This window comes from Leptosomus discolor, chromosome 6 (assembly GCF_034619465.1).
Source record: "Leptosomus discolor isolate bLepDis1 chromosome 6, bLepDis1.hap2, whole genome shotgun sequence".
In the NCBI taxonomy this organism is placed as follows: domain Eukaryota; kingdom Metazoa; phylum Chordata; class Aves; order Leptosomiformes; family Leptosomidae; genus Leptosomus; species Leptosomus discolor.
The window spans coordinates 11,992,482-12,008,413 of NC_141396.1; positions in this window are offsets into that span (position 1 = coordinate 11,992,482).

A 15,932-nucleotide genomic window follows, 5' to 3' on the forward strand; every position below is an offset into this window, starting at 1 on the left:
AGGTTTTGCACATCCAGCACATCCAGCAGCCGTGGTCCAGCACCCTCCTGCATGGCAGCCTTCTAAATACAGCCAGTTAAGGGAGTGCTCTCCTTATTTGCCTTCTCTTTTACTTTGTTTAACCTTTGAGCTCACCCTGAAGTTCTACTGCATTTTTTTTCTCTGCTGCTCCTCGGACAAAAGCAGAGGGACCGAGTGCAGCCCTATGGACCCACAGGAGCAGGAGATGGGGCGAGCCACTGGCACAGCCCCACTGCCCACGCCGTCGGCGCGGCCGCCGCTGCCCCGCCACGTCGCCAAAGCGTCGCTCACCACGTGGGAGATCCCTGGACCTTTTATCAGCAGCCCGTGGCCGCACGCTGCCCTCGGTACAGCATGGCACGGCGAGGGGAGCGTGGCCCAGGGGTGCAGAGGTCGAGTGCCCATGGTGCTGCCGCCAAATTCACACCCGTAAGAAATACCCACCCCATCCTTTTGGGATTGGGCCAGGCAAGAGGTAAGACTGCCCGAGTGCTTTTGTTTTGCAGTGCTCCATGGCACAGCAAGGCGGGGGTTTAGGTGCAAAGCTGCCCGGTGGCGTGAGTTTCCACAAGAAACCCCCGGGTTAGAGAGTGAGCATCCCACTCCGCTCTGCAGCGGGTATCTCGTGGGTGTGTGTTGTGCCTTTGTTGGGCCAAAGAGTCACAAACACAGCCGCCCCTCCGAGCACGGGTGGTGAGTCCCCTTCGGGGGGTGTATTTTGACGTCGTTCTGGTGGTATCACGCACGCACAGACGCTATTTCCCCACATCGCAGGTGTTAACCTGTTCAGTTTGTCCCAGTGGCAGCACCAGTGTAAATCATCCCCTGGACAGACCTGGCAGGGTTTGGAGGGGGTTTGAAAGGGTGGGAGCCAGGACAACTCTAGATTTCGGTCTGCAAAGGCTCCCGGAGACACCTGCTCTCTCTCCTTTCTGGCTAATCCCATTGTAATCCTTTTATAAAATTTCACCTGCCTTTAAAAGGCTGCTGCTGCCCTTTTGGAAGGACAAACCTGTTTTCCAAGCGATAATTGCGCTGCCCATCTGCCAAGGGCAGGCGTTTCTCACTGCACAAGAGTGATACCAATATATTAAAAAATTGTTTGGAGGGTTATGACATCTCTCCTTTTTTTTTTTATTTTTATTTCTTTTATGGACACAGTTGTGGTGATGGGCTAGAGCTGGTCTGGAGCAGTTGTACCCTGGAGGGGGAGCAGATCTCTGATGGATCCTGGGTGACTCCTAAAGGCTCTGCTTTACTGTTGGACCCGGGATGTTTATGAGCTCAGGCCTGAGCCAAGAAGCTGCTGCAGCTGCTACCAGGATGGTTATTCCAGCAGCGCTGGTGGGCACCGTTAGCCCTCGCAGTCCCTTTGGGTGCCCATGTGGGATGCCCAGCAGTGCCCCAGCAACTGCTGTGTGCGGGTCAGGATCTTCCCGCACCACCGCCTTCACTGGGACACACTGTGGGCTGCAGCAGGGAAGCAGAAAGCCTCCATCCCTGCAAAGAAGCATGGCTATGACGAAGATCATTCTGGTTTTCAATATTTCTTTCCTTGCCCTGTTACCAGCCTTGTCAATTCCAAATACCCAGTCGCTCGTTTTTTCATTTGCGACCTGGTTTGCAAAAAAATCAGCCCCTGGACTTGGCACTCAGCGGTGTGTCAGGCCGTAGGGGCTTGCTTTGCAGATGAGCTCCATCCCAGGAGATGTGTTACTAGCATCGCTATTTGTGGTCAGCCAAGTGGCCCCAGCCCAACAAGGGGCGCAGGTGGGGCCTGGCTCCTCGCCCAGGCACGATTTAACCGGGGTACACAAATCTGCCAGCACAGAGCGATGCACAGAGGTCAGTGAAATCCTGTATTTCGTCTTTTCGGTTTCCCATCTTTGTTGGAGACAGTTCGTGGTTCTGCTAAGGCCACCGCTCAAAGTCTTCTCCGTCATCACAGGTCCAAATCATGGTCTCTATAGGGTAGCCAAAACCAACCTTGGGGTCTGGCTGCCAACAGGTTTGGGCCTTAGGAGGTCAGGGAAGAAGCGGTTGCCAGCGTTGGGCTTCCCTGCCAGCCTCTGTCCCCTGTGTGCCCACAGCACGTCCGTAAAACAGCTCCCAAGCCCCCGAGTGTGGGTGAATGGTCCATCAAAGCACCAACATTTCTCCAAATGTTGGGGATGCAGCCAGCTCTCGGACACCCCCCCAGCACTCCCTCTTTCCTGATGACACTCATTCCGTCGGTGTGTTATTTATGGGTAAGAATCCAGTGTTACTGGTCAAATATTTCCCTTGTTCAAAGAAAAAAGGGAAAAGGCTCACGGCAAGAAAAAACGCTTGAGGAGAGGTTTGAAGAAGATGTATTTCTTTATGTTCCAATCAGACTATTTTTTTCACTTTTTCAAAGCACAGATAAACCTCATGGGCTATCAAACACCTACCCTCATTTTGAAGAGGAAGGGCAGAAGAGAAGGAATGTTGCTATTTTCATGTCCTCTGTGCTATTCATCTAATTCATTTCAAACTTTCATCTAAAGTTTCCAATTCAACCCACGGATTTTGGAAGGAGTCAGCTGGGAAGTTTTATGGGCAGCGTTTTAATGGCCCCTGTGAGTATCTCTGCTCTGAGCATCCTTCACTAGTCAGGAATTAATAAACCTAACTCTCCCCAGCACTGGCTACAGGCTCTCCCGCCAGGCCCTTGGCTGCCGCTGCTATTGCCGCCCATCGTCCCTGGTCCCGAGGTGTGACATGGGACCGGGATTTGCAGCAGGGCCACACATCCTTCTGTGAAGCAGGCAGATGTTTGCAGCCAAGGGTTGTATCTTTCCTTAGAGATGCTGTCAGAGCCTGAGTCTCACTTGGCCAGACCCGGAGTGGGGGGACGCATCCAGCCCTCTGTTACGAAGCCGTCATTTCAATGACCTTTCGCTTCCCCAGACGCTCCCTAGACTTAAACAAGAGATCAAAATGACTTAGAGGTGCCCCAGGAGAGTTGCACTTGTCACTGGTTTGGGTGCCTGCTCCAGCAGCCCTTGCGCATGGGGCTGCTCCTCAGGCTCGTGAACGGTCCTGCCGGCTCTTTACTGGGGCTCGGGGAAGTGCCCTGGTTTCACTGGGGGTTCTCGTGGTGCCCGACACTGCAGCGGGCACAGGAGGCAGCGGGGAGGGCGCATCGCCTTTGCGATCTTTCGTTTGATGCCCCCCTTCTGTGTGTGCTGGAAACGACTAAGCAGGAAATGGTGTTTTGTTCCATCTCGCCCGCTCCCGTCTTGCCCAGCCGTACCGTTTATCCCGGATCCACTTATGCTGCTATTACTTACAGTTTCATCCTTCTAGCACCTCTAAAACTTCTGCTTCATTTCCTTTGAAATCCCTCCTTACAAGCTACGTGTGTGGTGCCTCCTGATCTCCTCTGGCATTCATTAAGCAAACTTGAACTATGATCTCTCCTTTTACAGCAAGCATTTCTTCATTTCCCCCGCAGCGTCCTAATTGCCCTCCCCACTCTCCATCTTTGCAATGGTAAGTTTTCTGTCTCGGAGGCTGTGAGCTGGCACAAGCTCTTCTTGGCTCTTACTAGCTCTTCGCCGTTCGAGCTTGGCCTTTCGCAGTAGTTGCTATGCAGTACTGATATAAAAATAATAAAGAGGTTTTTCTTGCCCACCCTTAAGGGAAAGCACACATATGGTCTAAAATTGCATTGTGCCAGCAGAAAAAAGCACATCTCTTGGTGGGTGGATTCAGTGCTGAATATTCCTGGCGGGTCTGGGTGGCTCCATAAGGGGTGGATGGGATCTGCCGAGGCAGGTGGGAGGATGGATGTGGCAAAAGGCCTGAGAGCATGTCCCTGGTGAAACAGGCCAAGTGGAGGATCTAGTTCTCCGGCTGCTGAACTGCGAACTTTACACCACTCCTAGGAATACACTGATTGATCCTCAAGTCTAGGCTAGTGGGCAAAGAGAAGGTCATTTGACATTGCTTCAGGCAGGAAGAACTTGTAATATTCACAGTGTGCAATTTTGCATGCTCTAGCTTTGAGTTTTTTATGTTAAACTCAGTATCTGTGACATCCAACACATCGCTGAGGTTTGTGCTTTCTGGGCCAGGGCCGAGGGGTCATTAGGTCAAGGCCTGCAGGATGCACTCGGTGAAGAGCGTGGAAAGAGGAACCCACACCTCTCTATGGATGGTAGTTTCATCCTCTTCTCACTTTTGAGTATCTTATTTCTGTCCCGCTAGCTGGCCCTTGAGCAGATTTCGTAGCAAACAACCTTCCAATTCCCCTGTGTTTTGATGTGCTGTCTCAAGACGGGCTTCCTGAGGTGCTGATGGCTACAAAGCTGTGTGTCCCTGGGACCACGCACAGATTTTAGCTGCTCAGGTGCCTCATTTTTCCATTTCACCCCCCCAGCGTCTCGTGTCTCAGTGAGCCGGCTGCAGAAAATAAAGCCTAAGAGGAAGAGAAAGGCATCCACTTTATGAGGAGAAACGTCCTGGGAGGTTTCCAGCCATTCTCCCACAGGATGACAGAGCACACACAAACAATGCCCAGGGGTTCAGAGGGATGGGGGCTCAGTTTCGCCCTTCCCGGGGCTGTATCTTCAGCAATGTCTTGTTTCTGCTTTGCCCTTGCTTTCAGAGCTGGACTCATCGCACAGTCTGTACAAAGGGGACATCCTGGCGTACGCACAGACAAGTTAGTGCCATTGGATTTCGTGGCTGAATTGGACTTTGCAATAGCTGGGTTTGGCATTAAGGTGGGGAAATCCATCGGGGCACAGCTGATACTTGACTCCAGTAATGGTAGCAACAAAATAATAGTGAAAAATTACCTATTCAAAAGGCCTCCTCAGTTATTCTAAATAAAAGGCTGGATACAAGTTTAATTTTAAAAATTAAATAAATTTTTAAAAAAATGTCACGTGCGAAAGGGGTCATGCCCAGACCTGGCATTACTGCTCACCTGCAGCCAGCAGAAGGGGTCAGTGCCCCGGGAAAGACTGCAGGAGCCTGATGGGCACAGGCTGTGGAGGTGGGTTTGGGGGCCGGGGACACAAGGATGCTGCTCTTGGCCCTGCTGCCGTGCCGCAGTGGGCAGGGGAGAGCCACGCCAGCTATGATGGAGACCGGCTGGTGAAGGGAGCACGTAGCTTGGGGATGACAGCGCTTGCCAGGAGGAGATCTGCTTCTGGAGGAACCTTGGGAGCAGCCAGTGCCACCAGCTGCCGGCTCAGCCACGTTAGTGTGGGAGCGACGCATTGAGAGACAACCCGTGAGTCGCACCGTGTAATTACTGTTGCACAGTGATGTCCTTCATTTCTCACCAGCATCTCCCTCCAGCACCTCCGCGGCCTGCAGCACGGCTCGCTGTGCCTCTGCAGGCCACTGGCAGGCAGGCTTTGACCCTGGAAGCTGGTGCAGGAGGGTTTCCTGGCACATCCCAAGATCAGAAAAAGGACAGCAGTGTTTGGAAGCAGTTTTGCTCATCTCGACTTGCTTGACATCCAAATATTCAAATACAAATCGACTGGCACTGCTACTCCTCAGAGCACCTGGTGTCGTAAGGGGAGGGTGAAACCAGAGGGGATCTGCTGGGTGACTTAGTCCAACTATTCCGAGCAGCCACATCATATAATCCCCTTCACAAATTTCCCAGCCTCCCAGCAGCCCCCACCAGTTAATACCCATTTGTTTGTGTGCCAACATTATCTGTGATTTAAAAGCTGTTCTCTCTCCCCAGTATTTCCCTACATCTTCCTCCTCCTCTTCCTCTGCCCCCTCTCACTGTAACTAAGGAGAAGGGTCGTGCACCCTCCCAGGCTGGTCCCGCCTGGCGTCTTCTGCCTTCACCCCGGTCGTGGCTGATCATTGCACCGGCACCGCACCAGTCACAACATCTCGGCTCCTGGTGTGCTGCCCACAGCCACGCCGCACGGATGGCTCCTGATTTCTTTCCGATCGGCTGAGATCCCCACATCTTACACCAACTGTGTCACAGCAAAAACCGCTGCCGCTGCTCCCAGCTCCCCTTTCGTATGGGTCCCAGCTCTGCTGAACGGGGGGATGACATCCCCAGTCCCTCCGCTCCCCTTGGCCAGCGTGTTACCCACTTTGCAGCTCATTTACTAATCCTCACCTGCTCTGGTTCCACTAACAACGCCTCACATGGTGCTGTCAGATATGTGTCTGAAGAAGAGATTTGATCTGTTGCATTGCCTGGCCTAGAAAAATCTCTGGATGTAAAGGAAAAAAACAGTGTAACCTGTTCATTGCACTTTTAACCCTTCCCTCTTCATCTCCGGGCCTTTGATTGTTGTTTCCTCCAGGACCCCAGGTGCCATAGGATCCCCCAAAGAGCAAACAGCTTGCAGAGTACAACCAAATAAAATGCCTGCAAACTGATGTGCAGGACAGGAGACAGTGACTGCAGGTCCCTGTCAGGGCCAGCCAGGAAACACACACCTTGCTTAAATCAGCAGCTGGTGGTGGGAAATGTCTCCAGCGGGAACATGTTTGCTGTGTGTTACTGACTGGCTGCCCTGTGCTGGGTATCTCCCTTCCTGGGCACTCCTATGGCCACCCTTTGCCTCAGGCTTGCAAAACACCCTACAGACCTGCGGGTGTTGACTCTCGGAAAGCCAGCAGCAGAGAAGAATACAAATTATCTGCTCCATATTTCAGACTGCTGAACTCGGTGGCAGACGACTCAGTCCACACCAGCCGGTTTAAGTCCTTGGCTGTGATGAGACTCTGACGCCGATTTTCTCATCACCTGCTCCAGCTGCTGGTCTGTTTCACCATGAGCCCCACTTTGACGACGCTTAAAGAAGCTCCTTGCAGAGGTGGCTACCTCTAAACCTGCCCTCAGCACTGGCAGAAAGCCGATCCCAGAGATCCTGGTTCAAACCTACCCCCGTTTATTTGTACGGCACTGAGAAAACACTCCAGCCTGCAGCGAGACGGCCCCATCCCTCAGAGTGCTCACAGCCTCCGGGGAATGAAGAAAAAATTATTTACTGGGGTGCCTGGGATTAGTGATGGCATTTGTTGCCTTCAAAACACTTGGGGTGATCCAGTGTTGGAGGCTGAGGGAGGGAGACGTGAAAGTGCTGCGGGTCGTGGCGGGTGAAGCAGGATGGGGACAGCAAATCCCGCCTGGGGACGGCGCGGGAGGCTGGCGGCGGGACGGCGCTGGCACAAGCTCGGTGCCAGCAGCTCGGGCACACGGGCGCTGAAGAAGCCACCATAGAAAGCCAGGGTTGATTTGATGGGCAACCAAGCTGGAGCACTAAATCGTACAGGGCAGTACAGGACGAGGCCGCCCGGCGCCGCTGCCAGCAGGAGCAGCCTGCGGGGCTGCAACGGCTGGAAAGCAGCCGGGGAAAGGCAGAGACGAGGGCTGCGGGGCGAAAGCAGAGAGTCCCGTGGCCACCGGTGAGCTGGCCCGGCACAGCACAGGACGGGTATCGCTGGCCGTCTGGGCTGAAGCCAAACCAGCCAAAACTCCCTGGATCCAGGTGCCACCCGTGCTCGCTGCCTGCCGAACTCTGCCCTGCGCGGGCTGCGCCAGCCGGGCAGCCAGACACGGCGGAGGTTCGAGCAAAGACATAAATAAGAAGGTTAATATTTTCCACCCGTCTCTCCCAGCTGCCACGCAGATTGCAGCTGCTTCTCCCCAGTCCCGCCGGCCGCAGTACTCGTTGGGTTGGTATTTAATTGCCTCTCCCTAACGACGCATTAGGCAGGGCGTAATTTGCCGGCGCTGGTCAAACAATACAGATAAACCTGGTCTGCACACAAAGGCAGCGGAGCCGGGAAACTTGGCCGCCTGATTCTGCTCCCCTTTGGAGCTGGTGGCTCCAGACATGGGCGGGATGCGGAGCGACGGGCGTCTCGGCCTTCGGGAGGAGGAAGGAAAATGTCAAATAACAGGAGACACCCACTTGCGCTGCGGCGAGCCGGGGTGAAGCTGTAAGAGTCCCCAACGTCACCAGGGCTGGGCTGCTGCGTGCCAGCTCAGGGGCTGGCCATGTGTTACTACAGCTCAAGGCAGCCCTTGGGCTTGCTTTTCTTTTTCCTGAATTTCAGGTGTAAAGCTATTTTAAGATTTCTGTCTCGGCTGTTTTTTAACCTTAGCACTGTGAGCACACATATGGGAGATGGCAACTTCAGTCTTGCTTGGGGATCACCCAGGTGGAGATTAAAAACCCAACAGGTCTTTAACTTAGGAGGCAGAAGAGCTGCCATAACACCGATGTGGGCCCCTGCTGTTTCTTGGGATCTTGGCTTCATCAGAAGCAGGTAAAAAAAGGAACAAAAAAGGGAACACTTCATCCCACAGCCACAACTTCTCACCCCGGCTCTGCAGCATGATGATGTTCAGAGCATCTCTGCCCTCCTTGGCTCCCCTCGCACCCCAGGCTCTGGCCAGGAAAGAGACATTTCACCCAGACACTATAAATAAGTGAGAAGGAGGGAGCTAAAAATTAGCCTGCCCTCACAATGCAAGTGCTGAAAAAGCGAAACACGCCCTTCCTTGTACTGGCCCAGGGCACAGACCTGTGTTTATGACCAGGTATAATAGAGCCATGTATTATAAAGAAAGATAGAAATGGGCAATCCCCGATACTGATACAGAGAGAAGGGCAGTTACACAGATCATGGGTGGATTTTAGTGTTCCTTGAACATTTACACAAATTACACTGTTAGAGTTGCTTTTAAAGGACTGCGAATTTCCAGCACGCAGTGAGCTTTTAAATGCTCAGAAACAAAGTATTGCCGTTAAAATTAGTTGGAGAATCACCTGGCTTTGGACACCCTGAGTATTTTCAGGATGGTGGGTGTGCAATCCTTCCTGCGCAGCAGTGACTCCCGTGGGTCACCCACCTCATGTGTGGGTCTGCAGGAGCCCACCTGCTCCGCCTCACCCTGCAGAGGGAAGGCTGGTTTGGGAAGGCACCAGGCTCCCGCATCCCATCCCTGGCCTGCTCAGCATCCTCCTACCATCGCTAACAGGCCAGACGCACGTGATGAAACAGGCTGCTTCGCCACCAAGTTGCACATTAACGCCCGCACCTACAACACGAGGTAATTTATGGGAAACCGTCAGATAACCCTGTCCTGGCGCCCGGCGTCCTGGCACCTGGTACCTGGCACCCCGGCTGCACCCGGGCGCAGGGGCCAGCACTGACGCCTGTGCGGACACAAGCTGGGAGGAAGCAAAGAAACGACAACCACAAAAAAGGGACTGTTTGTTTGAAGGTCTCTGGAACAGGAGGAAATCAAAGGTGCGTCAAAATGGAGAAGCACAAAGCCAGCAGGGAGCCAGGGTTTATTTATAAGCATCTACAGGACAGCTGTGAACAATGGGGTGGGATTTTGATCCCACCCAGAAATGGAAAAGGAATGCGGGTCTGTCTGCTGCCAGCACGGCGGAACAGGCTTGCTGGGGACCCCTGACCCAGCGCCCAGCCCGTGGGACTCGGGGGGTCTCCAGGATGCAGCTCCGCTGCCTGCCCAGAGCTGTACCCTGGGCAGGCAGGCACGGGATGCTTCCCGGCTTCCTCCAAAGCTCCACCACGCCAAAAGCTCTGCGTTGGTAATGGCAAAGAGTCTCACAGCACCCCCGGTGCACGCTTCCTCCCTGGGGTGGAAGGGAGCACCCATCGGCGGGCAGGTTTGGGGGCAGCTCCCCATTCCCGTGCAGCAGCTGCCCCGAGCACGTTCCAGAGCAGCCGACACAACAGCAAACCTCGCTCCTGCTCATCAGCAGCTGTGTGGAACTTACTGCACGTCCTCATTTCTCACGATTTTTCTCGTGTCTACAGGGAGCGTACAGGTGAGCCGTGGCTGGTGGGAAGTCACATCCTGGTGCTGTTTCTCAAGTACGGGAGCAGAGGCAGGAGCGGTCAGAGGTTCGGCAGCATCGCCAGAGCAGTTCTCGTTCGCCACGCTCCCGGCCAAGGGGCCCTTTACTTCTCCGTACGTCCTCTGCAATGCTGTAAAACAATCCCAGCAGACACGGCCAGACACCCCGGATCGCGGCATGCTGTGCCGTGCAACGTTTAAGCTGCGGCAGATGGTAAATTAAAGAGCACCCCATCAAGCCCCAGTGAATTAACTTGATGACCATCTCAGCCCTGTCTTACCCTTTCCTCCCCAGTCAGAAGGAACATCAGTATCTTTTTCAATTGAAACGTTGTTGGAAAGGCACCCGCCCCAACTATTTGAGCTGGGGTTGTCCCTCCCCGTCCCCCTCGCTGCTGCTCAGCCCTCAGACAGGAGACAAAGCAGGCGCCGCACCTGAGCCCTCTGCCCCAGCCCCCTGTGGACACCGGCTGGTGGCACCAAGAGCTCCTCTGCCTTGGCTTTAGGGACAAGAAGGGCACAGCTGGAACCCAGCAAATCAGTTAACCGGGTGTTTAAGGCCCCGTGGTTAAAGCCGAGTGTGTGGGTAAGAGCCCCGCAGAGTGAGGCCCAAGGAAAGAAAGTTTGTGACTGCAGCTCCCTGCTGCCCAGTGCAATTTTATACAGATATAAAAACTAAATCTGTGTAACAGGGAAATTCTTCTACAGACTCTTCTTGCTTTAAAAATGTTCTTTTCATAAATGACATTTGCACATTTTTTTTCCCCAGCAGAGGTGGTCAAGGAAGACAATAATCCTGGAAAAGATGAAACAAAAAATGTAAATGACAAACATGTTTTTACTGAGAACTTCAGAAGCTTCAATGCACACATACAGGTGTCTGCTACAGGTATATGTGTGTACACCCACCGCCAGAACCCCACACTCCCATTTTTCCTATCCATATTAAATCCTCTCTTGGTGATGGCAGCTGCCTGCAGCGTTAACGAGACCGGTGAGGAGACAGGCTAGACACCGCACAACAGAAGAGCAGTGGGATGAAAGGAGCTGTCAGGAACTTGATGCTGTGCTTGCTGCCTGGCAAGTGCAGCACTGGGCATCGCCGTGCCCCGGCTCTGGATCCCAGCTCTCCGGTGAGGCAGCCGGCCGGCGGGGAGGAGCACCCATCCCGGCCCCTGGAGCTGGAGTGCGCGAGTGGCTGTCCCAGCCCTTGGCTGCAGCCCTGGCAGCGCTTCGGTTAACACGGGTGCTGAGAGGTGCTGCCGTTCCTTTAGGACTGGGGGAGTTACATCTAATCCTAAAATCAATTCGTAATCACATCTATCAGTTTAGAGGCAGCTGTCAAAAACGGCACATACGTGTGTGCGTTCCTTGAAGAGCCCGGCTGGCTTCACCCAGCAAAAGCTATCTGATCTGCATGCCGGGCACAGCCTGACATGAGGGAACACTCTGCACGTGCCAGACCTCCTTCTTTCTCCTTATGGGAATATGCCCCCTTTAATCTAAATTTTCCAGATATTAAGCCATTTGTGGGCTACAAAAACTTTGGCACTGGGGCAGGCAGAGCAACCTTTGCAGTTTGTCTGGCAGGGAAAATCTTGCTGCTGGCCCAAGGACCTGAAGAATTTGCCCTGTTAAAACCCATCTAAAAGCGGGTTAGTTCTGGCTGCCTCCGCCTGCCCGTGCTCCGAAGCAGCTCGGAGAGGGCGGCAGCGTGTGCAGTGCTCCTCCTGCAGCGGCCAGGCTTTGGCTTCAGAGTCCATGTTAGCCAAGAGACGACAGTGCTGGGACCTGGGCAGAGCAGCTCCTGCTCTAAAGCTTCTCCGGCTGTCCTGCTGTGGCCCGGGGTGTCCAGGACCGCACCATGCTCACACAGTGCCCAGGCGGCGATGGCACAGTGTACCAGGCTCAGCCGTCCCTGACAGCTCTACTGCAGACCTCAGACTTCGCTTCAAAGTCACTTAATTACGGTAAGAACCACTTTTCCTCTCTCAGAGGTTGCCGGAGCCGTGATCATCATGCAAGGGTAATTTGCAGCCTCTCCTTCAAGCACCTACTTGGGCATGGAGAGGCTCCCGGTGAGCAGCATCAGCTCCCTGCCCAGCCGAGCAGGAGGAGGGCTCGGAGACGCCTCTCACAGCATCCCCTCATCTCATTGGGAACAAAAGTCAAAGCACTGACGGTGCTCAAGATCACAAATTCGTGTTAAAACATCACGGCAACGCATGATCTTCCTGCTGCAAAGAGTCACCTAATTATCGACCCTCGGAGCAGAGACCGGGTGAGCCTGTCCCCTCCGCAGGGCTGGCGCGCTTTGCACTGCCCACGCGCCCTGCGGCCTTTAACACCCTCTGCCTGGGGTCGGGGCTCTGCCGAGGCAGGCGCTGGCCCCCGTGCGGCGTAGGCGGCGTTTATTGAGGCGCCGAGGGGGAGCAGCACCACGTTCCCATTTGCCCAGACGCCACTTTGGGTCTTTCCTGTAACATCGATTTCTCAAAGTAAGTGGTTTTTCTGAGCGTCTAGTAAAACAGCAGTATCGACAGCCTTGATTAGCTCTAAATGAGAGCAGGTACCGTATTTTGGGGGCAGCAGCACTCCCCTGCTTCGGGGGGCAGCACCCAGGGTGCACCGGGATTAAAGGCCGAATCCTGATCTCGCTGGGGGTTAATGTAACGTGGGCGGCTTGCCAAAACCCACCCCAGAAAGGAAGTGGTGGTGCACAACAAGGCCCAGGGAGCCATGCCATGCTGATGTGGGGGGGTTCAGGGGGGCTGGAGGTGCCTCCAGGGGAGCCTTTGACCTGCCTGGATGAACCCTCCGCAGGTCAAAGGCTCAGATGAGCTTTTACACAGGTAAAGGTGCTGATCCCCTGTGCAAAACACCCCGATGCCTCCAGCCAAATCGGATGCCTCTTACTGCCCCATGCAGCACGCAACGGGGTGCACATCCCAGTGCTCACACCAGCACCCACGTGGGTTAAAGCGGAGGAAGAGGCTTTCGCACGTGTACCTTGCTTTTAAGCCTCAAATGCCCAATGTAAGAAAATAATCATAAATATTTCCCCTTGTCCCCCCTGCGGGTACAAAGCTCATTTTAAAGGAAGGGACAGGACACTGTTATTTCCTGAAGTGTTTGTGAACAGCTCAGCAGCCCCCAGTGAGCGGCTCGGGCCGCAGACATCCTCGCCAGGCCGGCAGGCACGAGGGTGCTGGCAGGGCCGTCCAGTAGCACCGGCATAGTGCCTTCATCCTCGCCCTCAGAAGGCACTCGGGGCATCTCTAGTACCAGAAAGCAACTGGAGAGGCAGAAATCAAGCTGAATGGAGTAAATCAGCCCAAAACATGTGGTTATAAGAAAAATCACTCCAGTAACCAAATATTCTCCTATTGCCCGGACCGTGGCAGAGCAAAGTCTGCCTGACGTGCCTCTTCCAGGTCTTTGGTGAAGCTGGCCCCATTAAATAAATCCAGGAAGCACCAGCTGCTCCAGCTGAAGGTGAATGATCGCATTTAGGTGACGTGCCAGCCAGGAGATCAATGCTTAAATGGATGCGGTTACTTATTAGATGTAAACACTGTTGAATAAATCTAAATAAACTCTAATTATTTATACAGAGTATTCCTAATGCTGGTTGAATGTTGACTCTTACCAACTTTAAAATAAAACTGAAGCCAGGCAGGGTAAATGATTTAATACCTCTGTAGATATAATTAGCATGTGTAACATGTATATACAAATATACATAATATATGTAATTACAGGTATTGGTGTTTGAGAGAGTTGTCTAGCCAGATGGAAAGAGTAAGTACTGAAAACACTTTGCTACTGCCTGCTAGAGATGGAAGGATGTTTGAAGTCACTGGAATAAGAAATTAGTAGTTGATATTTGGGGAAGGGAGTTACTGCCCCACGTTCCCCTTCTGCTGAGTGAATTTGACAGCCAACATCTCCGTCTCGTCCATCCACCTAAAGCAGAATTGGGGCTGGAAGTGTCCGACGGCCCAGGGCAAAGCACTGTGTATAAACCACAGCTGCTGCAGTGTATTCACACCATCTTCTTCCGTGGGTCATTTTTGGCACCCAGCAAAGACATAACTCAGGAAACGATGAGGCTTCGGTCCTCTGGAGCATCTCTGAGGCACCAGCACAGCACCTGCCCGGGTACCTGTTTGCACCCCCGCAACACCCAGGTGTCAAAGCGGAGCCCGGGCTGTGTTTGTCCTCCCCGCCCTGCCAGGCTCTCGCTTTGACCACAGGTCCCTCTCCACGGGTCGCTTGTACTGCAGACCCCAGGGACACCTTCAGATAAGCAAGCTGTGCTGAGAAAGGCTTACCCGCTGCTACTGCCTCCCCTTCTCCATCCCAAACACCTGGCAGGTGGTGCACAAGGAGTGGCAAGGTAAATGTCCTCCATTTCACGGCCCATCGGGGCTTCAGGCTGGAGGTTTTTCATGTGGGAAAGGCAAGAATCAGTCCTTGCGCCTGGTCTTGCTGGCAGGGTGATACTACACAATGGCTTCTGTAGCTGATGCATGTGCAACTGCACATATTAAATGCATTTTTTGTCCAGTTTTCTCAAGGTACTGGCTGCCATTTCTCTTCATGCAAGTTTGATGTTTGGACTTTGGTGTCCAAGGGAGTGGGGTTTCATGCTCAAGGAGACAGCACCTCAGCATGCAGAGGGGCATGGTGATGGCCTCCAACATGCAAGCTGTGCCGTGGCGGCAAGGCAAGTCCATCCCACCACCTCGGGTTAGAAAGTATTTTAAAAGCAAGCTACCTCCACAGGCAGGCTCAGCTGGGGACTGTTTATACAAGCTTAACAAAGTTTTCAAAGTTTGCAGAACCTCTGTTATTCAGCTGTTGTGACAGAGGGAAAAGGAACGAGGTGGTGTCCCACCAGCTGCTTTACCGCACCACGTGGCCCTTGGCTTAGTGCCGTTGCACCAAGCACCAGCCTGTGAGACACGCAGGTTCCCACGCCGCCATTAACACTCGGAGACCCTTAACACGAAGGCATGTTCATTAAGGGTCAATTAGCCGCTCTTGAGACCTTGGATACAGAAAACCAGCCGCCCGCAGCAACCTCCCCTTTCCTGTCCCTGCGGGGCACGGAGGAGAGGGAAAGGCCTCGGCTGCCGGGATGTTCACCGGGAAACTCAATCCCCATGGGGTCCTCAAGCGTGACAGCTGGTGGCCATGCTGCTGGGTTTTGGGGGCTGCTTTTCCCCTTGCAGCTCAGGAGTTATTTGGCTCTTGACACATCGAGCCGAGGGCTGAATAAACAACTTGCTCTTCTGCAGCTCTCCCTGGTGTCGGCAAACATGCTCAGCCCTTTGAGAAAAATCAGCCTTTTATTCCAAACACCTCATTTTAGGTGATATTTGAACTTTCTTTACCTTGGGGAGGAGAGGGATGGGTGCCGTGCCTGGAGAGGAGGTCAGAGAGCAGCCAGCAGCTGACGTGCCGAAGGTCAAACCCAGCACCAGCCGGCAGCGTCTGCCGGGGAGCAGCAGACTCCTCGTGCCCGGGACAACGCCGCCGCCCGAGAGCATTGCAGCTATTCCTTACAGAGCTTAACTACTCACCATCCTAATAACCCAGAGCACAAGCTTTGTTTTTCCAAATAACATTTGCAAATGAGAAGTTTGCAAAAGCTACAGCAGCATCCAGAGGCACGCAGTCACACCGAGGCACCACTGCAAACGCAAACCAGAAGGCACCTGGAAATTATGACTCTGAAGTAGGCGAGACAGAAAGGTGCAGGATCCCTTGGCAATGGTGGATACTGGCTATCTCCTGCTGGAGAGATGGGGAGCCCTGGGAAGGGCCTTCAGAGGCCCCTGACTCCTCCAGCCGGGGGAAGCATCCTGCCTGGGACTGACACGAAACACTCCCTCCAAACATGGGGAGACGAGGACACAGAGCCATGGGGGGACGTCGCCGTCCCCGCGCGGCGATGGCAGCCACGTGCCCGTCACAGCAAACCTTTCCCTGCAAGGCGCTCATCCCGGCGCAGGCAGCCAGAGCCCACACGTCCGCTTTCCCC